Source organism: Pinus tabuliformis, chromosome 7 (genome assembly GCF_031772625.1).
Source record: "Pinus tabuliformis cultivar Carrire ecotype Pingquan chromosome 7, CPIR1, whole genome shotgun sequence".
In the NCBI taxonomy this organism is placed as follows: Eukaryota; Viridiplantae; Streptophyta; class Pinopsida; order Pinales; family Pinaceae; genus Pinus; species Pinus tabuliformis.
Window position 1 is genome coordinate 147,179,693 of NC_142293.1, and position 22,598 is coordinate 147,202,290.

Here is a 22,598-nt window from a genome sequence, read left to right on the forward strand (position 1 = left end):
CCAGCCATCAACGCAAAGAGCAAGGTATGCTCATCAAACTGGATATGGCGAACGCCTTCGATAGAGTAAGCCACTCCTTCCTCCTCCATGTACTTTTTGCATTTGGTTTCAGTTCTGAATTTGTAAAATTGATTAAGGCATGCATTGGAGAACCCTGGATTTCCCCTCTAGTAAATGGTAGGCCGACAAACTACTTCAAAGCTTCGAGGGGAATCAGGCAAGGCTGCCCTCTGTCCCCCTTCCTATATATTTTGATGGCAGACTCTCTAAGCCGAAAGCTCTTATATGAGAAGCTCAATGGGACACTCCCTGGCATTAGGGTGATACCCGAAACAAACCCAATCAATCATGCCTTGTCCGTCGATGACTCTATTCTTATGGGAGGAGCCTCTATTAAAATTTCAAGAGCCTCCAGTGGAGTTATCGAAAGCTTCTACAGAGTCTCCGGAGTTATGGTCAACAAGAAAAAAAGTGTAGTGTACAGATGGTCGACAGACCAACAATCTATTCTTAGGATCGCTCAAACCCTGGGTTTCACCGATCATGTCTCATGGGATAAATTCAAGTATCCTGGCCTGCCTTTAACCTTGGGTACCACAAAGGCCCCTCATTGGATGGAAATCATCAGCAAAATCAAGGCAAAAATGACTTCTTGGGGCGGCCAGTGGCTCAACACAGCTGGAAAGCTCACTTTTGTCATGTTAGTTCTCTCATCCCTTCCTATCTACTAGGCTTCATTCCTTTTAGCTCCAAAAATGATCACCGAACAGTTAGCAAAGTTGATTCGAAATTTTCTATGGCAAGGAGGAAAGGGGAACCAAAAAAATATCATATAGTAAGCTGGGACGTAGTGAAAAGGCCAATATCTGAAGGTGGACCTCAGGTAAGAGATCCTGCATTGGCCAATTTGGCAATGGGAGGGAAGATCCTCTGGAAAATGTTCTCAAACCCAAGACATCCTGTAAGTCAAGTTATAATTAAAAAATATCTGCATAGACTCATAATAAAGAATATGGAAGAAGCAATCCCCCACAAAGGAACCACACTGTGGAAGTTGTGCAACCAAGGTTGTAATTTCTTCAAAGATCAACTCCACAAAATTCCAGGAAATGGGAAAAGAATTAATCTATGGGAGGACAAGATCATGGGTCTTCATCCCGTAAATCTTGCTTCGGAAATAACAGACTTGCGAAATTGGCTCATCCAGAAAGGTATCCACAAACTTGCTGACATATGCACATGGGACTCAGAAGGGCACTGGAGTAATTGGGCCCTCCATCACCCCCCTTGATAGGATGCTCCCTCAACTCCATCAATTATTAGCTAAACTCACTGGTCTTGCACCAGTGCATCTCCATTCGAGGGACAAGTGGGGTTGGGGGAAAACCGGAGCTTACTCAGCTCGACTGGGCTTTGTAGCTCTTCAAGAACAACAACAATAGATCCATACTACAAAGCTTTGGCAGCATGTTTGGGACCCATTTGGACTCCCTAAAATCAACTTCTTTTGCTGGATTCTAATGCACAGAAGGAACCTCACAGGGGAAAAATTAGAGAAAAGAGGAATCATTGGACCACACAGATGCCCTCTTTGCTGCAAGAACCAGGAAAAGATCGATCATCTATTCATAGACTGCCCCTTTTCTCAAGAGGTCTAGATGTAAGCAAATATGGGACTCAATTCCCAAATCCCACAACAAACTTCAGTTGTTAGTCTTTTCATAACTTGGAAAGAATGATATCCTCACTCTTTGAATAGCAAATCAATATGGAGTAAAATACGGAATGCAATCCCAAAATATATCTGTTGGGGAATCTGGTTGGCTAGGAATGAAGCCATCTTCAACAATAGACTACAATCCTCCAACACAGTGATTGCCAAGGCCAAAGCTCTGTTGCTGGAAACTTTTGAAAATAGACCGCACAACTCAGACAATACCCTTCTCCTTGAAGAGCTCAGCTGCCTAGAGGATTTGAACCACGAAATTTATTTATTTATTTATTTATTTTTTTAAGTTAAAAAAACAAATAAAAAAGAAAAACCTCATTTAAAAAAAAAAAGGAAGAAGAAGAATGAATTAAAATTAAAAATTAAAAAATATTTAAATTAAATAATTTAAATAAACAAAATTAAAAATAGAAGATAAGATAAAATAAAATAAAAATTTAAAAATATATATATATTAAAACAAAAACATATTATAAAAAAAAAAAAAAAAAAATTAAAAAAAAACCCTACCGCTTCCCCCCAACCGTTCCCCTCTCCCCTCACCCCTTGGCCCTCCATCTGTTGGAAATACTAGAGGGGGGGGGGGGGGGTGAATCATTATTTCTTACTATTTATTTTTTTAATTGTTCTAGTGATTGCCAACAACCTATATAGATATGTATACGTATACACAGAACACAGAAATCAACAACCGAATTTAATGCTTTTATTAAAACTCAAGACAGTGAAAAGAAATAAATACAATATAAGTATAAATATGATTGTGAAGAGTAGCTAAGCTCCAACTTGGACTTCAGTGAGGCTCCAGCCTCCAGAGCACCAACTCTTTTTTGTAGTGGTTCTGCACTTAGGAGCACCTACCCCAATGACTTCAGTCATGCTCAGTTCTAAGGCTCCAACCTCTTGGGCTCCAACCCAACCTTGGTATAAACAGGTATGCTACTGCACTCTATTCAGCTGAGGTTGTCTCACTCCTGCTCTCCTACCTCTGCTGCTTCTGTTGCCTCTACAACCTCCGTGGCTTTTTCTGCCTCTTTTGCCTCTGTTGCTTCTACTATCTCACCCTCGGGTTCTTCACCACCATAACCGCACCGACAGTTCTTTGTTTCTACTGTTTTATACATTCCCATGCCTTTGTCCATTTGTTTCCGCTTACACCGTCTCTTAGGCTTCCTCCTCAGTCGCTGTCGTTTCCTCTGACTTGCTTGATCTTTCAGCTTCCCTCTCTTCAGCAGCAGTAACCATCAAATCATTGAACTGCTCTGATTTTCCTAGTATTATTTCAACCTTTTCTTTCTGGATGGGATGACCTCTTGATTCATCTCTCATATCAATGGTAGATGTTGAGATTTATTTTCTACAACTAGACCATTGTTCTTCAATATCTCAGCAACAGTAACCACTGTGGCAATGGCCATTCCTAAAGCAGATAACTCCACTTTTTCATGCTGCTGCATATACCTCTTGGCGAGGTTGACATAGAAGAAGAGCGACTTCTTGGTATTAGAGACTTGAATCCTGTTTTTCTTGTGAACATCATTCAGATCCATGTTTCCAACTCGCTCAGTGATTTCTTCCATGGCCATCGTTCCTGTGCTTTGCTCTTCAGGAAAATTTCCCCTCTTAATACCTTCGCGTTACTTCTCCGCCTCCACTGTTTTATTCCAAAGACCCACGTAATCGCGCCCATATTAGCCTCTGCCGCATTCGCAATCGCAACCGTTGATCACCCTCATCCAACGGTTCCCGCGTCGCTACGACCTTTTTCTTTCACATTAAACCTCGTGCATCTCCTCACCATCCGATCAAACCCTGCCACGATCAGACGATAGTCGCACCTTTCCTCGCCGAAACCTGCATACGCGTTAACTGCAGCGGCAACGGTTTTCATTTACCACACGTCGTATTTTGATTGGATCGTTGGCCCTTGTACGTATACCACTGAACCTCGGTGGGCGGTGCGGGGAATACCGCTTACCGCCTACCTGTACGTCTCCCGCGCATTATCGTCCACGCATCTTTCGCGTGTGATGACTGTTGGATCCACTGCTCTTTGATTCGACGGCTCACATTCACCTCTCCCGCCCGTCCTCCCGCTCATTAACTTGCGTGCATCTTTATCGCCCGCGACCGTTGGATCTGCCTGTCGTGCTATATCTGTTGTCCATCTGCGAAACTCTGATAGTGTATTTGTCGAGGATTCATAGTATTCCGCCTCCGTTTATGTTAATGCATATTTTTATGGTTTTTGCTCCGATAATGGTTTCTGCTCCAATGGATCTGTGTGCTCCTCTTCTTCGGCTTTGTCTGCTCCTCTCATCTCTATCTGCTCCTCGAATATTGCCATATTGACATCAATGACAATCTGTGTCAAACAATCTCCCCCTTTGTTATTGACGGCAATATTCTTCTGCTTTCTCCCCCTTTGACATCAATGGCAAAGGGATGCATATGGACTCCCCCTGTCAAACTGCTCCCCCTATCTTGCTACATCTTTATGAATGAATGTGAGTGATGATAAAGAAATAACCCCCATCTTTTGACGCAGATGTTCGAATGCTTCTCGAGGAAGAGGTTTTGTGAAAATATCAGCTATCTTCTCCTTAGTACTGATATATTCCAAGACGATGTTTTGTTCAGCTACTTGTTCATGGAGGAAATGATACTTGATTGGTATGTGTTTGGTTCTTGAGTGCATCACAAGATTTTTACTAAGACTGATAGCCCTTGTGTTGTCACAATAGACGAAAATTGGTTGATCTGTACACATGTCGAGATCTTTTAGAGCTTCCTTCATCCATAGTATCTGAGAACAACAGTCTGCTGCAACAATATACTCAGCTTCGGCTGTGAATAATGATATGGATGACTGTTTTTTGCTGAGCCAGGATACCAAACAGTCTCCTAGGAAGAATGCATTTCCACTAGTGCTTTTCTGATCATCTATACTTCCATGCCAATCAGCATCGGTGTATGCAGTTACAGTCAGTGTTGAGTCCTTTGGATACCAAAGACCAAATCAGAAGTTCCCTTCAGATATTTGAGAATTCTTTTTACATCTAATAAATGGGATTGTTTGGGAGTAGATTGAAATCTTCCCACCATTCCTACTGCTTGCATTATGTCTGGTCGTGTAGCTGTTAAGTATAGAAGGGCTCCAATCATTGACCTGTAATGAGTTGCATCTACTAGAGGGGAGTCATCATCTTTGCTCAGTTTGCAGTTTGTGGTCATAGGTGTGCTCATGGGTGTACAATCTTCCATTCCATATTTTTTGAGCATGTCTTTTAGATATTTGGTTTGAGATATACACAATCCTGCTCTAGTTTGAGATATTTGAATTCCAAGGAAGTGGGACAACTCTCCTATCATTGACATCTCAAACTCTTTTGACATGTTTTGAGAAAATTCATGGCTCATTTCATCATTATTACTAGCAAAAATCAGATCATCGACATAAACAAGAGCAACTAGTAACTTATCTTGATCTGTCTTTATGTATAGATTATTTCCAGCCACTCCCTTTTTGAAGCCTTGTTGTTGTAGATAGTGATCCAGTCTTGCGTACCAAGCTCTAGGAGCTTGTTTCAACCCATATAAAGCCTTTTTCAACTTACAAACTAAGTCCTTTCATGTTGTTAGATCAAAACCTTCTGGCTGCTCCATGTAAACTTCCTCCTTGAGTTCCCCATTTAGAAATGCTAATTTCACGTCCATTTGATAGATTTTGAATCTTTTTGAGCAAGAAAATGCCAAGAACATCTTGATAGCTTCCTAATTTGCCACTGGTGCAAATGTCTCTTCAAAGTCAATTCCTTCAATTTGTGAATATCCTTTGCAGGCAAGTCTTGCCTTGTTTCTGATAACCTGTCCTTCCTCATTCATTTTATTTTTGAACACCCATTTGGTTCCTATTATGTTTTTGTCCTTTGGACGAGATACCAGCTCCCATGTCTTGTTCTTCTCAATTTGGGTCATTTCTTCTTCCATGGCTTTTACCCAATGAGGATCCTTACTTGCTTCTACAAATGTTTCTGGTTCTATCATAGATAGGAGGGCAATGACTTTTCTCTTGGGTGTAATTTTTATCCTTCTTCGGGTCTACACACCTTCATCTTTATCGCCAATGATCTGCTCTTCTGGATGGTGTCTTTGGACATACTTCGTCTTAGAAGGGGTATTAGGTTGTTCTCTTTCCTCTTCTTCTTCTTCTTCTTCCTCATCTATTTCTTCTTCTTTAGGTTCTTCTTCTTCAATGAGAGATTCATCTTCATGTTCTTCAATTTCCTTTACTGGAAGATCTTCATTAACCTTTATATCAATGCTTTCCACTATTTTCTTCAGTCGATAATTATAACACTTGTAAGCCTTGCTCCGTGTAGAGTATCCAAGAAATATCCCTTCATCAACCTGAGAATCAAACTTTCCTGGTGAACCATCATTTATTTTTATGAAGCACTTGCTTCCAAAGATCTTGAAGTACTTCATCGAAGCAGGTCTTCCTTTCCATAGCTCATAAGGAGTTTTATCACAATTTGGTCTTAATTGAGTTCGATTCAGTGTGTATACAGCTGTCCCTACTGCTTCTCTCCAGAATCTAGGCTGTAAGTCTGCTGCTAATAGCATAGTTCTTGCCATTTCTTGGACTGTTCAGTTTCTTCTTTCAACTACCCCATTTTGCTGAGGTGTTCTGGCAGTCGAGAATTCCCTTTTAATTCCATGAATATTACAGAACTCACTAAACTCGTTTGATGTGAATTCTCCTCCTTTGTCTGTTGTGAGGCACTTAATTTTTGAATCTTTTTCATTTTCTACAAGGGCTTTTAGATTATTGAAACACTCAAAAGTTTCAGATTTATACTTTATGAAATATATCCACATCATTCTAGTATAATCATCAACAAATAACACAAAGTACCTTTCTCCTTGGAGTGCTTGATTTCTAGTTGGCCCACATACATCAGCATGGATGATCTCTAAGGGATTTGATGTAGAGTGTTCCTTTGTCTTGTGGCTGATTCTGGTCTGCTTTCCATGTTGACATGGACCACATACTGCTTGATTTGGTTTGAACAGCCTTGGGATGTCTCGTACAACTTTGATCTTGCTGATATTGATCAGATTTTCGAAGCTTGTATGTCCAAGTCGCTTGTGCCACAACCAACTCCCATCTGTTGATTCAGGTAGCATTTATTTTCTTGAATCTTGTTCAGAATGTAAATGTTGTCTGGTGTTCTCACCCCTTTTGCCACAAGTTTCCCTGAGGCAGAGTTCCTTATTTCACAGTCTTTGGTGCTGAAAACAACCTTATGTCCTTGATCACAGATTTGGCTGACACTCAAGAGGTTGTGTTTGAGTCCATCAACCAGCAGAGCATCTTGAGCTTTTCCTTTTCCATTGATCAGAGTAACTGTTCCTTTTCCTGCAATTCTGCCAGATCCGCTTCCAAAGGACACATTCCCTTCCTTTTTGCTCAGCGAGACAAACTTCCTTCTGTCTCCTATCATGTGTTTGGAGCACCCACTATCTATAAACCACTGGTTTCCATTATTTTGAGCATATAGAGCTAGGCTGCATTTGTCCATGCTGGAGTTCTTGCTACTCGTCTTTCTTCCTTTGAGTGGGCAGTCTTGTTCATAGTGTCCATTATTGTAGCAGAAAGAGCAAATCAGATCAAATTTGGTCAAGGGATCAAATGAATTGAAGGTTTTGATTTGTCCCTGCCTTTTGGAGGCATATGAGTTGATTATTCTATCCTTTAGTTTTGTCTTTTCACTTCTGCGAGCCATACAATGTCTGGCTTGATGACCGAAGTTTTTATAGTGAAAGCAGTGTCCAAGAAAGATGGTTTTGTACTTGTTGAAGCAACCACGGTTTGAGTCGATTTCCTTCCTGGGAATTACTCCTCCCTCGTTCTTTGGATTTGCGATGGGCCCTTGGTGGAGTACAGGTTTGTAGTTGTTGTAGTGTCCATGATTTGATTCCACATTCTTCTTTGGAGTAGTTCTCTCTTCATTCTTGGGATCTAGGGTGCACTTTTCATCTTTTGGATTGCAGGAAAGTGCATCGGCATAGCTTTTCACATTATTCTTAGTGCTTGAGGATTCTCCTTTGAAACCTATTCCAGACTTGTCATGTTGAGGTTTTTGATTTTTTCAGAATAGTCTCAAGTATTTGAGAGCTTTTACAACCCTTTTTAATTTGCTCCAACTCCTTTCTCAGAGACACTATTTCGATCTCGCGTTCTTCACAAGTCTCTTCCTTTTCTTTAAGCTTCGATTCCAAGAGATCTTCTCTCCTTCTTATTTCCTCGTTTTCCACTTTGAGAGAAATGATTTTGTTCTGTAGTTTCTCATTTTCTTCAATGGCAGTTATTAACAGTTCATCTACATTTCCTTCCAACCCCGAGTCATCATCATCTGTGAGTGCCATGAACAATGCTTCTTGGCTTTCATCATGATCGCTTTCCTCATTTGATTTCCTTTTGATGACCATAAACTCATCCTCATCAGACTCATCTTGCTTGGAGAAGAAGTTTTTCTTATTGAACCCTTTCTTTTTATGTGCCATTCTTTTAGAATTTCCTTCATCATCACTGTCATGTTTATGAGGAAATTTTGTTGCATAATGACCTATTTTACCACATTTAAAACAAATAAGAGGATACTTGCCTTTAAGCTTAGATCCTTTCTTCAGCTTTCGTATAAATTGAGTCAATTCGGATTCCACATCTGACTCATCACTACAATCATTCCTTTCTTTCCCCTTCTTTGACCTTGAGGCCTTGAATGTTGCATCTTTGGAGCTTGGGCCACCTTTCCTCATTTCATAGGCAGTGAGAATTCCATGGAGTTCATCCATTTTGAGGGTATCTAGATCCTTTGCTTCTTCTATAGCGCTTATTTTGGAGTCAAACCTGTCTGGAAGAGACCTTAATACCTTTTGAACAATGGTACTTTCTTCAACTTTTTCGTCCAATCCTTTCAGGGAATTTACCACTTCAGCTACTCGGAGGAGGTATGCTGCAATATCTTCTTCATCTTCCATCCTCAAACTTTCAAATTATCTTCTATGAGTTTGAAGCTTTGCCTTTTTGACTTTTGAGTCTCCATCGTACAAGCCAACTAGCTTCTCCCACATTTCTTTGGGCGAGGTACACTGCATGATTTTTGTAAACTCAGAATCAGTGATTCCACTAGTGATGGAGTTCATGGCCTTTGCATTTTCGATGTAGGCTTTCCTCTCGTCTTGGTCTGTTGGAAGAGTGGAAGTAGTTTTGTATTCATTTTGAAAAAAATGCCAGACTTCAGGTCCAAGGGACATTAAGTAGTAAGTCATTCTTTTCTTCCAGAAACCAAAGTTAGTGCCATCGAACAAAGGAGGTCTTCCTGATGCTTCGTGGTTTCTCATCATGGCTGCGGATCCTTCTTCAAGCTGTTAAGCTAGTATGAAGAAGCCTGCTCTGATACCAATTGTTGGAAATACCGGGGGGGGTGAATCAGTATTTCTTACTATTTATTTTTTTAATTGTTCAAGTGATTGCCCATAACCTATATAGATATGTATATGTATACACAAAACACAGAAATCAACAGCTGAATTTAATGCTTTTATTAAAACTCAAGACAATGAAAAGAAATAAATACAATATAAGTATAAATATGATTGTGAAGAGTTGCTAAGCTCCAACTTGGACTTCAGTGAGGCTCCAACCTCCAGAGCACCAACTCTTTTTTGCAATGGTTCTGCACTTAGGAGCACCTACCCCAATGACTTCAGTCATGTTCAGTTCTGAGGCTCCAACCTCTTGGGCTCCAACCCAACCTTGGTATAAACAGGTATGCTGCTGCACTCTATTCAACTGAGGTTGTCTCACTCCTGCTCTCATGCCTCTGCTGCCTCTACAGCCTCCGCTGCTTTTTCTGCCTCTTTTGCCTCTGCTGCTTCTACTATCTCACCCTCGGGTTCTTCACCACCATAACCACACCAACAGTTCTCTGTTTCTACTGTTTTATACATTCCCATGCCTTTGTCCATTCGTTTCCGCTTACACCGTCTCTTAGGCTTCCTCCTCAGTCACTGTCGTTTCCTCTGACTCGCTTGATCTTTCAGCTTCCCTCTCTTCAGCAGCAGCAACCATCAAATCATTGAACTGCTATGATTTTCCCAGTATTATTTCAACCTTTGCTTTCTGGATGGGACGGCCTCTTGATTCATCTCTCATATCAATGGTAGATGTTGAGATTTTCTTTTCTACAGCTAGACCATTGTTCTTCAATATCTCAGCAACAGTAACCACTGTGGCAATGGCCATTCCTAAAGCAGATAGCTCCACTTCTTCATGTTGTTGCATATACCTCTTGGCGAGGTTGACATAGAAGAAGAGCGACTTCTTGGTATTGGAGACTTGAATCCTGTTTTTCTTGTGAACATCATTCAGATCCATGTTTCCAACTCGCTCAGTGATTTCTTCCACGGCCATCGTTCCTGTGCTTTTCTCTTCAGGAAATTTTCCCCTCTTAATACCTCTGCGTTACTTCTCCGCCTCCACTGTTTTATTCCAAAGACCCACGTAATCGCGCCCATATTAGCCTCTGCCGCATTCGCAATCGCAGTCGTTGATCACCCTCATCCAACGGTTCCCGCGTCGCTACGGCCTTTTGCTTGCACATTAAACCTCGTGCATCTCCTCACCGTCCGATCAAACCCCGCCGTGATCGGACGGCAGTCGCACCTTTCCTCGCCAAAACCTGCATACGCGTTAACCTGCGGGGGCGGCGGTTTTCATCTGCCACACGTCGTATTTTGATTGGATCGTTGGCCCTTGTACGTATACCACCGAACCCCGGTGGGCGGTGCGGGGAATACCACTTACTGCCTACGTGTACATCTCCCGCGCATTATCATCTGCACATCTTTCGCGTGTGACGACCGTTGGATCCACTGCTCTTTGATCCGACGGTTCACATTCACCTCTCCGGCCCGTCCTCCCACTCGTTAACCTGCGTGCATCTTTATCACCTGCGACCGCTGGATTTTCCCATCGTGTTGTATCTGCCATCCATCTGTGCAACTCTGATAGTGTATTTGTCAGGGATTCATAGTGTTCTGCCTCCGTTTACGTTAATGCATATTTATATGGTTTCTGCTCTGATGGCTCTCTGTGCTCCTCTTCTTCGGATCTGTCTGCTCCTCTCATCGTTATCTGCTCCTCGAATATTGCCATATTGACATCAATGACAATCTGTGTCTAACACCATCACCCCCTCCCCTCTTCCCCCATCCTCACCCTACTCCCCCACCTTCTGCCCCCGACCTCTCCCCTCTCCCCTCCCACCTCAACCCTCCCTCATCAGGTCCCCGGCTGGGGCCCCAGGCGAGGAGGGGAGAGGGATGAGTGGGGGTTTTGGGGGGGGGGGCAAACGGTGGGGATGGGAGGGGGGACGGGAGAGGGAGGGGGAGAGTCAAGGGTGAGGAGGGGAGGAGTCGGGTGAAGGAAGGGAGGGTGAGGGCCGAGGGTGGCGAGGTGAGGGGCATGAGGGAGGGCTGAGGGTAGGGGAGAGAGGGGGATGCGAGGTAAGGTATTTTTTTTTTAATTGTGTGTGTGTGTTTGAATTGTTTTTTATTTTTTATTTTTTTTAATTGTTTATTTTTTTCTTTTAATGTTTTGTTGATTTTTTTTTTGTAATATGTTCTGAATTTTTTTATTTTTTTTAATTGTTGTTGTTGTTGTTTTTTGTTTTTTTTCGTTTTTGTTTTTGTTTTTGTTTTTTTGTTTTGTTTTTGTTTGTTAATTTAAAAAAATAATTCTTAAAATTTAATTTAATTTAATTTTTATTAATTTAAATATATATATTTTTTGATTAATTATTTTTTTAATTTTATTTATTTATTTTTTTTGTCGGTAATTATTATTATTTATTTATCTTATTTTGTTTTGTTTGTTTGTTTGTTTGTTTGTTTTGTTTTGTTTTTTTTTTTTTTTTTTTTTTTAACTTAAAAAAAAAATTAGATTCTTTTTTGTGGTTTAATTTGTTTTTCTTTAAATTACATTTTTTTTTTGAAAAAATTTCATTTTTTATTTATTTTTTTTGTTAAATTTTTATTCAATTTTTATTTTTATTTTTATGAGTTAAATGAAGATCACATTCCAGAAGATCAAGCAGAATTAAGAAAGGAGGTTCAAAAAGTAAAAAAAGTTAGGAAGGAAGGAAAATGGGTAATAATCATAAATAGAAAATCCGTTATTCAAAATAGAAACCAAAAAGATAGTAATAAATAACAATTCAACACGCTCTGGATTCTTTCTTGGAATTGTCGGGGCTTTCCATGGAACAAAGGCCCCAAGCTAAGTTGGATATTGAATGAGGTTGATATTATATTTCTTGTTGAAACTTGGGATCACGAAGAATCTAAGGTCCCTAACATAGATGGCTTTGCACTATGGTCTACCTAGAACAAGCGATCCTCCCATAGAGGCATTGGGGGTATAGCTTGTTACATTAAGAAGAGCATCTCGCCCCATGCTAGGATTTATAAAAACGACCCTTACAACCAATATAGTTGGATAGAGATTACTGACATTAATGATAAAAAGACCTACATAGCAATCTGTTATTCCCCCCATCAATTCTAACTTCTATAAGAAAAAGAGTCTAGATAAAACTAGTCCTTACAATGGTTTAAAGAATGATATTTTTAGCCTAAGGAATGAAGGTAATATCCTTTTAATGGGTGACTTTAATCCTCAAACTTCAAGCAACCAAGCTATTCTTCTAAGCAATCATTCCAACCTTAATCCTCTTTGGTTAGATAAAGACCTTACTCTGGCTAGCGGGTACAAAAGAAGCTCTGAAGACCTCAAGGAGAATTTGTTTGGATCGGAGCTAGTCAATCTCTGTAGTGCTCAGGATCTCATAATTTGCAATGGTCTAAAGAAGTGGCCCAATTCTAGCCAGATGACCTACATCCATGGGCTTGGTAGCAACGTGGTAGACTATGTTATTTCCGATCTCCCTTTATACAATGAAATAATAAATTTTGATATCTTAAACGACCACGAGCCTAACTCTGATCATAGGTCTTTACTTATAACTCTCAATTTTGTCATGTATGGAGATCCCATAGAAGATAATCCTTATAGCCAAAAGAACTTAATCTTTGATAGAAATAAAAACGATCTCTTTCTAAATGAATTAAAAACTAATTTGCTTCATTTATCTAGTATAGACAACATAGAAGACCTCTATCATAATTTTACTACAACCCTCTCATATTCTATTAACAAGTTCTCAATTGAAGTTTCAAGTAATAAACGAAATAGCAAAACCAACCCATGGTATGACAAAGATTGTAAAAGTGCGAAGAGAGAAATTAAGGAAGCTCTTGATGAATCTCTTAAAATTGACAAGATAAAAATATACAAAGCCCTAACTGAAAGGAAAAAAGGCAGTATATTCGTAAAAGACAAGAGAATCTCTTACACCTCTCTAAGGTAGCTCCTAAGAAATTTTGGAGGCAGATTCTAACTAGAAAAACTAAAGATAATAATAAAATTGCTTTACACGACTGGAATTCCTATCTTAAAAAGCTTTATGAATCTCCAAATGTCATGGATAACTTTGAAACCCTGCTCACAACGAAAGAAGTTTTCTGATTAGAAGACATTGATTTTGGGGTTAAATGCCTCACAAATGGGAAAGCTAAGGACATTGAAGGTTACCAGGCGTAAATCTTAAAAATTGGAGGTCTTGTCCTCATCCCCCGCATCCACAAGTTTTTCAATCAAGTGGTCAAGCAAGGGTTCCCTAAACCTTGGACTCGGAGCCTCATTATCCCTATTTTTAAAAGTGGGGATACAAATAACTACTCTAATTATCAGACAATATTGATCAACCCTCTCTTAGCCAAGTTATATGGTATTCTTTTGGAAAAGAAGTTGAGCATATGGCTTGAAAGTGAAGGTAAGTGGGCTAAAGGCCAAGCGGGTTTTAGAAGGAAACACTCAACAACGGACCACCTCGTTACGCTTAGGATCATTGTGGAGGAATGCTGCAATGATAAATCCAATCTCTTTTGCTGCTTTGTGGACTTTAGAAAGGCTTTCGATACAGTTCCTAGAAACAACCTATGGAATAGATTAGAAGAGCTAAAGGTTCCTTTCGAGTTGAGAGCTGCTGCTATAAGGTTATACGAGAATGTAATTGCCAATTTAAAGAGCAATGAGGGTTGGTCAAAAGATATTAAGTGTAATATCGGAGTTAAACAAGGTTGCCCCCTATCCCCTACCCTATTTGGAATTTACATCGACAAGCTAGAAGGTTGTTTAGAGGAAGCAAGTTGTGCTGACACGATCTTAGCTAGGATAGTCATCATCCTTCTTCTCTATGCTGACGATATTGTTCTTCTCGCAAGGTGCCCATCTGATCTTGATAAGTGACTTAGACTTCTCAAGGATTTTTTTCTCTACCATGGGTATGACTGTTAACACTGACAAAACAAAAGTTATGATTATAAAATCCAAGAAGGACACTTACACTAATTTTATGTATGACAATAGTGCCTTGGAGGAAGTGTCTTCTTACAAGTACCTAGGAATTGATATTCATCACAAGCTCAATTGGAACTATAGCATTGAGAAAATGATTAATGGGGGGTGGAAAGCTTATTTTGGTCTTGAAAATAATTGTAAAACGACAAATCTCGTAATGTGGGATAGAAAGAAGTTCATGTTTGAAACTTTAGTCACTCCTATTATCTTATATGGATGCAAGGTTTGGGGTTGTGGCATCTCTAGAGAATCCTGGAGAAAGATTGAGCAAATCCATAAGCGTTTTATAACGTATAACCTCAAAATTAAAAGCAATACACCCTATCCTATTCTCATTATAGAAATGGGTCTTTCCCTATTGAGAGCCTAGCTATGACAAGGCTTCTGTTGTACAAGCACAAACTCAATAACATAGGGGACCATAGACTTCCTAAGCTAGCTTTAAATTCCAACCAAAACCACCAAAGGCTCAAACGGGGTTGGTATAAAGACACCAGGGCCTGGTTAAACCATTGGGAGATCGACGACAATGTTGCATTACAAACTTTAATAACATTAAAAATATTGTTACTTCTAAGTTCAAATAAAAAATGTGGTGTGAGAAAGATTTATCAGCGAAAAGAAAATTAAGATATTATAAGGAGGTCATCAACCCCACCCTAGAAGATCAAAAGTTTCTCTCGGTTTTAACTAGCTCAAAGAAGAAAATTAATATAGCCAAGATTAGAACAAACTCTCATGAGATCCATAGTGAAACAGATCGTTGGGCAATTCTTAAAACACCATGGATGGAAAGGATCTGCCATCTCTATGAGAAAATGAACATTGAGAATGAAAATCACTTCCCCTTAGAGTGCCCCACGTACAAGCACATTAGATCTCAGTTTCATAATCTTTGTTGCAATACTGACCTTCTGTTGTGCTGTACAACACCCCCCCCATTTCATAAAATTTTATTTTTAAAAACTATAATATGAAATGGGTCCCTTTTAGAGTAAATTGGTATTAACTTATCATTATTCAAAAGGTCCGAAAATAAATAAAACATTATAAACCTTTTTGAAAATCACATAATCGGTTTTATAATAAAGAATGAATAACCTTTTATTATTGCGATAAAGCGATCGCAAGATCGCATATTGCAATAACAAAGGATGCATGACATAAGACCCATTGATTTTCCCCGATGCGACAATGCACAAATGACTATCGGATATCGGGAAAGCAAGCGATCATAACAAAAGGCCCCTCTTTGCTCCGATGTGATATCGCTATCGACGATCAGGGAATGTAGCATGTATGCATCTAAAGCCCTCGTTTAAAAACTCCCGATGCGATGCGATATCGCTATCGGCGATCGGGGATTCCAAAAGGACACCAATATAACAACTTAAGCATTCCCCCGATCGCCGATTGCGATAAAGCTAGGCGCAAATTTCAAAAAAGATTGATAAGGCCGGGATATATTATGGTTATTTAGTATTAAAGGCCTTTCTCTTCCCGATAGTGATTCACTTACGCTCAACCGCCAAAACATCAAAGCCACGCTTAAATGAATTATTCGGCCAATAAACGATATGATGAGCATTTAAAGGATTGATAGGTTTAAACAGCCATTTAATGAAACAGTAAGGCTAAAATATCTTCAGAGATTGTATCTGCGGCCACCTTAAGTTAATCCTCCATTATTCATTGATTAATATATCTCGTTCATATTTGGTTTGCGCCACCAATTCTCCGCATTACGTTCATTTTCTCTCCTGTGCAGAGCTCCTCCGAAGCAGCAAATTCAAGCCAAATGGGGAAGAAATCTAAGAAAACTGGAACAGCTTCCGCTTCGGCAGTTACAGGACAACATATTGCCGATCCAGGACCAAGCAAAAAGGGACTGATCTCGGACACCACATGTCTAGGACTCGGTAAAACTACTTGGCTGAGCATCTACAATCTAATTGAGGCCGAAGAGCCTGAGGTAACAACAGTGCAAGCCACAGCAGACCCGACCCGGAAGTCTGATGCTACTCTCAAGGATTTAGCCGACTCTTACCTTCATCGGATAGCAGCTCGAGAGCAAATTCTCCCATATACGGATGTGGTAAGATGGGCAATTGAAGAAATCCCAATCACAAACAGAACATTTTGCACCATGGACGGGAGAGTGTTCGGCTCATTTCAACCTGATGATTTGAGGCAAATGTACCATTTGCCTGCACCAGAGAAGAAGTACAACAAAGCATTTCTGGAGAAGTTCAGAAATGAGAATGACATTGAATCAGAACCCATACGGGATTGGAGGCAAAACCCAGCAAAACACAAGCATGAGTCTTCGGGTAAGTACTCTGTCGATTCCTTGTGTTCTCCTTATTGTTATGCCAGAGTAATGATGTGTAGGATTTGGGGGTTGCATGATTCCTCAAATTTCACTATAGAAATGGTACCTTTAATGGAAGCAGCATGCAATAGTGAAATAATGGATTGGGGAAATATACTGTCTGATAAGTTAGCAACAGCGGTTCTTGAATTCAGAAACAAATCCCGCATTATTGAAAGGTTCATTCCCCCATTTTACTATAGTGCCTACATCTTGGATACCCTCTGTTTTAATTCTGAATTTCCTGTGCTGGGGTGGAGATGGACTCCACAGGACCCCATGCCCATTCATATATACCATCAGAAGTTGTGGAAAGCCCACTATAAACACCACCTATATCAAGTTTGCAATGAATTTATGTTACCCATTCACTATGCCATTTTTGACAAACCAGCTCCTAAGGTTTCCTCACAAGCAGAGATTGACTTGAAAGTCATATGGAGATGGTTCAGAGAAGAGAAATTCACCTATGTAAGAGTTTTCGGCAGCCATGCCAAGCCTCATGTCCTCCCTTTGTATACACCCGACAAACTGTTAGCTCGAGAGGTAGCATATCAGCTTACATCCGAAGGAGTTACAGAGAGAGACTCTAAGGAATAAAAAGAAGCAGGTTTGGCCTCCTTTTCCTCTAAGGTGTGGCGTTTACGCTCTGCATGACTATAAACATGCAGAGAAAGAAGCAGATAAGATTAATGCACTGAATCTCGCCACTCTTCCTAACAGGCGATTTGATCCAAACAAAGTCGCCTACAATGCACTTGAACAAGCAAAACTCACTAAATTTGAACATAAAGATGATGAGTTTGATGACCTGTTCTTCTCAGCCGAGTCGCTATTTCAGGTTCAAGCACTAGCTAGAATGAGATATCATGACGACAGGTTAGTTGAATTTAACAGACTTAGAGAGCAGAGGTTGCAAACTCTGCCTCTAGATCTGTTAGCAACGGCTCTGATGACACAGTCAAGCGAGCTTGAACAACGACCTCTTGCTACATCAGAAATTGCTGGAGAAATCCAAACAAAAGAGCAGGAGGAAGTGCAGAGGAAAGAGCAGGAGGAGAGTAGCACGGATGTGAATGTAGATGCCCAAATTGACCCAAAATTGCTCCAGGAATGGGAGCAATTCGACTCAATCATAAGCAATCTTGAGAGCTCAAAGGAAGCTGATACATCTAAAGCGGCTGACACACAGGATACAGCATCAAAAGAGGTTCCAAGTGGAACCAGCGGCCTACCCCCTTCTATAGGAATAGAGATAATTCCCAAAGATCCTTCGGATCAGATCATTTTGCAAGTGGAGGATATACCTCCATTGGATGTCTTTTACAGCCCAAAGCATAGGGCTGTAGTAAAACGACAGCGGAAAAGAATAAGGATTGATCAACCTTCCCTATTCCCTGAACAAACAGTGACAACCAATGTGGTTTGGAAAGAGGAGTTTGATCCTTCTGATGACCTAACAAAATTGTCCCAATATGCTGGAGCCTATTCGGCGGCCACCATGGACAAGGCATCAGAAGTGACTAATCTGTTAAGAGAAAGGGACCAAGCAATCGCCTCGCTACAAGCACAGTTATCGGAGGCACAGCAGAAAGCAGAGCAACTTGAACAACAGTTGTCTACGCAACAAAAAATTAATAATCAATTGAATAAACAATTGCAGGAAGAGAAACAAAGGATTGATTCAAGTGCAATTCAAAAGCAGAAAGAGCTGTCGGAAGCATTGGCAAAATTAAAAGCAATGAATGAACAGATGGTGAAGTCGAAAGATGAGCAAATTGCTCAATTATCAGGCCAAATAGAAAAGTCCAAGAATCTTCCGCAGCCTGTTGAGTTTAGAGCAGAAGCACTACAGATTAACAAAGCATTGGTAACACAAATAAGACTGTTATGTCAAAAAATTGCTCAAGCAGAACCCGTATGTGACATAACAACATCAATAATTGATAAATCAGTTGATGCTAGAACAGACTTGGAGCAGGCCGATAAGACCTTGACCAATTTTCTTGAGTGGCAAGACACTGATGAGGGACAGGCAAATAATTTGCCAAAAAACTTAGAATCCCATAAAGAGATCCTATTTATGGAATGGCAGTCCCAGTTAATGAAGGCAGAGAGAGCAGTTTCCAAATGCAAGTTAACCACAAGTAATTTGGTTGAATTGATTAATGATACTCTCTACTTATCTAACATGATCTCTCAATGTACCCCAGGTAAATTACTATCGGCTAAAACATTGGAGCAGTCATGTTATCAAGAGCTGGAAAAGAACAGGAGATTGATTGCAGGTATTAACAGTTTGACTTGGGACACCTATTGGTTGTTCCTAGTAAAACCATACAGCCAAAGAGCCGCCCTCAAGTGCCTGACAGATGCAATCGGGTGTATCATTCTCGATATACAAGATGCCACCTATGCTGCTCAACTCAATTCTCGTCTCAACCGACCTCCAGAAGTGGAACCAATGCTAGCAATATGCCAACTCATGTCAAAAGGCAAACAGCCAAAGTGATGATTCATGCTGCCGACTGCCAGATTTCTATGAGGAAGATACTCCAAATCAAGTTGTACCAATTAAGTAGGATTTTAATTTCATAGTTAGTTAGTTTTAATCAAGTATTTATAGACCCTTTCAATGCATTGGAAAGGGTCATAAGTTTTTGTATATGACTTAAACCTGAAGTTGCACTACTGTACTTCAGGCATATTTTTTATAAAGACTGGGCCAATTATTCCAATTTTGATAACGAAGCTTTTATGTGGATGTGCACTACTGCCTTTATTTAAAAGTATTTATGAGTCGGAAGAAGGAATTCAAATAGCGATTGATGTTGGGAATGATTTGCAGTTCATATGGTACTGCTATCTATGTTTGAGTTCATTCTTTTTCTGTGAATTGTTGTTTGATCCCTCTTGCTGTTATCGGATATATGCGTGTGTTTTTAACAACATTCTTTACAATTTCCACTACTGGATGTTTACAACATGCTTTTCTTTTATCATACATGTATCGGTAATATAAAAGGATAAGTGCAACAATGTTTTGTTAATCACTTTGTTCAACTATTTGAACAAAGCAATCATTAAGCGAATGAATGTCTATGTTTATTGTGTAGAGTCATCTATATGCCTATCGATGAACAAAGATCATCAAGCGTTGCACTTAAAAGAATAGAAGCTCCTGGGATAGAATATTCATTTATGTTTTTGCTGTTAGATTAAGTCATCCACTCATTATCATTTATTAGAAACCAATCATTCATTCATCCCCTTTTATTCATTATTGGGAAACTAGTCCCATTATATCCAATCGGAGCCACCATCCCAAACGGAAAAGGAGCTGTATTAAGGTTCGGACCGGGTGGTTATCCCCCAACGTTGATACAACGATTTTTGGGGCATCAACACCTTCCTAGCCTTTTACGATATCAAAATTATAGTGAGCTCGGGAGGCTTCTCTCCAAGCTTTTTGAGCATAGGAGTAAAATCTTAAATCAAACTAAATAATTCGTTTTCTTTAGGTTCGATAGACCAAAGTTTGGTCTCAGTGGACGTTAACCATCATCATTATCATCATATTTTTTTGTATTTGATTTTGTATTTTTATTTTTATGTTTTATTACTAACATGTTTTTTGTTTGTTTGTTTGTTTGTTTTGTTTTTTGTTTTTCTTTTATGTTTTATGTTTTTTTTTTGTTTTTTTTTACAGGAACGGTTATGATGCTTTGTATTAATCTTGGGCAGAATGCCAAAATCTGATTACATTTTGAGCTTCTTTGTCCTGCTGCATTTCTTTGCTAAGGATGTAGCTGAAGCTTACAATTTTCTTCCTTGGATAGACCCCCACTGAGTTAATTTCAGAGATTTTCCCCCACTTAAAAATACAAACAAATTGATTTAGTAACAGACAGTAGAACATGGCAACAATTTATTTATGGAATGGGCTCCCATGATTCTTCATCCTCTTTCATCTTGATCCTAGCAGAGAGAAGGACAACTTTATTGGCTTCGATGTCCGCCTTTTTATTATGAATTCTCAACACGTGATAGTACTTCAAGTCTTGGAAGCTGTTTTCCATACCTTTGATCCTAGTAATCAGCCTTGCTAGATTGAGGTCCTGTACTGGGGTGTTGGTAAACATTGCATTTATAATGACTTGAGAGTCACCTATGACAATTGCTTCATTTATGTCCAGTTCTTTGAGGATCTTGAGTCCTTGGAAGAGGGACAAGGCCTCATCTTGAATGCTGGTAGTGTAATCTAGTCCCCATGCGTAGGAGTGAATTTTTTCCTCGGATTGATTTAGGACAACACCTCCTGCACCAGCTTTGCCCGGATTTCCCTTTGCTGCTCCATCAAAGAAAGGGAAGTGCCTTGCCTGCAATTTAAGCCACTCTTGAAAGTCATTCTCGGGTTTTCTTATTTGCCATTCTTTGAAAATAAGGGCTTTTTTGATTGCTGGCTGAAATTTGAGTTCTAGCGTTGATCCCCATGCTATATCCTGCTGTTTGAGGTTGGTGTCATCTTTTATATCAATCAGGGTTTCCTTTATGTGGATTTTTATCTTGGTTTCCAGGACTTTGTGACTCTGTTTTGTGTTTCTAAATATTCTTTTGTTGCACTCTATCCATAACTGCCAACAGATGATTTTTGGGAGGACAACCCATGTTGCCTTGATAATCAGATTTTTAGGGGGAGGACCTGGGAATCTGTTTGACCATTCAACGAAAAGATAAGAAGTGGAGCAAGGGACAGTGAAATTTGGGTCCAAATCATGAGTAAAATAGGACCAGATCTGCGTGGAGAAAATGCATTCTAGCATTAGGTGGATTGCTGTCTCAACGCTTTCATTACACAGAGGACACATGGAAGGGCCGTGGAAGCCTTTTTTCTGTAGCTTATCATAAGTTAATATTTTCCCGTGACAAAAGACCCAGGCAAAGAAATCGACCTTGGGCCATGAGGGCTGGTGCCAAACGCCTTGCCATGGAGCTGGATTCGAAGGGACGTGAGGTTTCTCGTTCAATTTGGCATACCCCTGTGCGACTGCATAACCTTTGGCTTTTGGCCCCCAACCCATCTCGTCTCTCTTCCTCGATTGCGTGGGAGCCAATCCTTGGAGGGCGTCTAACAGTGTGATCCGCTCAAAGTTCAGGTTGTCCGGCACATTTAATCGCTTCCAGCCTGCCCAAATCGAATTATTCCAACATGAAATATCCCACAGAGATTTCATTCCTTCTCTGTCCATCCAATAGCGCAACGAGTTAATGGAGGCTCTGGCTTCTATTGGCTCTTTGTTCATGATTCTGTCCGACCAGATATTGATTTTTTTACCGTTGCCTGGTATCCAGTAGGAGTGGGCGATGATTAGAGATGCGGCTCTGTCATAAATTTTGAGGAATGTCGAATTAGGCAGGTGAATCACATTTTTTAAGCATCTGGATCTTGAACCTCTGAAATATTTTTTCCAGAGCACCTTTTGAGCCCAGCCAGGATTGGGGGCGATGATCCTCCACACGATTTTTGCAGCCATTGCTACATTTTGTTGACGAAGATTCTTAAAATTTAGGCCACCTTCCCACAACGGCTTGGAGATGATATCCCAGCTGACAAGAGGGATCTTTTTTTCATTTTGTTTCCCTCCCTTCCAAAAAAACCTCCTTATGTATTCCTCCATTTTGTTTAGTATGGATGCCGGAGCGAGGAGACCTGCAAATTGGAATAGGGGCAAGATGTTGAGAACATATTTTATTAAGACTGTTTTGCCTGCAGCATTCAGCCAGGAATATCACCAGGCTTGAATCTTTGCCTTGAACTTTTCTAACTGTGGAAGCCAATCTTTGCTGGTTGGTCTCTTTTGAGATATTGGGAGGCCTGGGTATTTAAAGGACGACCAGGAGGAGGCAGCTTCGAAGCCCAAACATCTGGATAAGGCAGATAGCAGTCT

The 22,598-nt window shown here is 40.1% G+C and overlaps 2 pseudogenes; both read right to left on the minus strand.

The window, feature by feature from the left end:
- Nucleotides 1-2,893: 2,893 nt before the first annotated feature.
- On the minus strand, nucleotides 2,894-3,315 carry LOC149246271 (uncharacterized protein At2g34160 pseudogene; annotated as a pseudogene).
- A 6,529-nt stretch (nucleotides 3,316-9,844) lies between these two features.
- Nucleotides 9,845-10,279, minus strand: LOC149246272 (uncharacterized protein At2g34160 pseudogene; annotated as a pseudogene).
- Between the last annotated feature and the right edge of the window lie 12,319 nt (nucleotides 10,280-22,598).